This window comes from Etheostoma cragini, chromosome 21 (assembly GCF_013103735.1).
Source record: "Etheostoma cragini isolate CJK2018 chromosome 21, CSU_Ecrag_1.0, whole genome shotgun sequence".
NCBI classification, from domain to species: Eukaryota; Metazoa; Chordata; class Actinopteri; order Perciformes; family Percidae; genus Etheostoma; species Etheostoma cragini.
The window spans coordinates 1,526,801-1,527,718 of record NC_048427.1 but is presented as its reverse complement, the minus strand read 5'-3'; positions in this window follow the sequence as shown (position 1 = coordinate 1,527,718).

Sequence of the window (918 nt, the reverse complement as noted above, 5' to 3'; positions counted from 1 at the left end):
ACATAGCTGTGTTTCATCTCTATGCTACTTTAAGTGAGCAGGTAGGACTTAAGGGGGTGCTTTGCAACATTACGTGCATGCTAAATTCTTGGTTCATTATTCATCTATTTCACCCAACTAGACCCCATTGGTCTCAGTGTGCAGGACAGACACCCGTGCTGGGGGGGGGGGGGGGGGGGGGGGGGGGGGGGGGGGGTCGCTCCCACTGTGCAGACAAGATAAACGTGTGCGGTAATGTGCTTTTGGTGAGTCCTCTCACACCACCAGGTTTTCTGCAGTAACAAGACTCATCGCCTCTCTTTTCTGACGCTGTACAGTTTGTGGAAATGTGATTGTTTGTTATTGTGCATTTGATCAATAACTGGTTTATGATGATTCATGTTGCTGTATATGTGTATTTGAAAATAAATGCTATGAAGTCACCATCGTCGTTGTGAACCTTAACATCACAAGTGCCATTGGAAATCACTCACCATTTACCACATACACACACACACACATATACATACAGGGTTCACAAAGGCACGTTTACAGATGCAAAATGTAGTCGTGATGATGCAAATTGTGCCCAAAAAGCTCCCTTAAAGCGTGACTATTGTCTAATGAATTAATAAACACAGGAGTGATTTCAGACTGGGTTTTACACTGATGAAGGACTGGAGGCCAGAACAATAACGCCAAGTTAAACATAAATGTTTTAATGGTACTATTTACAAAAAGAAAAACAATTCTGCTTTTTTGATTAGGATAATTGCTGCAACAATCGAACAGGTACATTGACATCTTGCTTAAACTACAAAAGAAAAAAACAGTGATTGAATGGCTGTGGCATAAGAAGGTGTAAAATGAAAACAACCATAGTTTTTTTTGCATAGCAATTAGTTACTTAAGGAGGAGGGGGGGGGGGGGGGGGGGGGG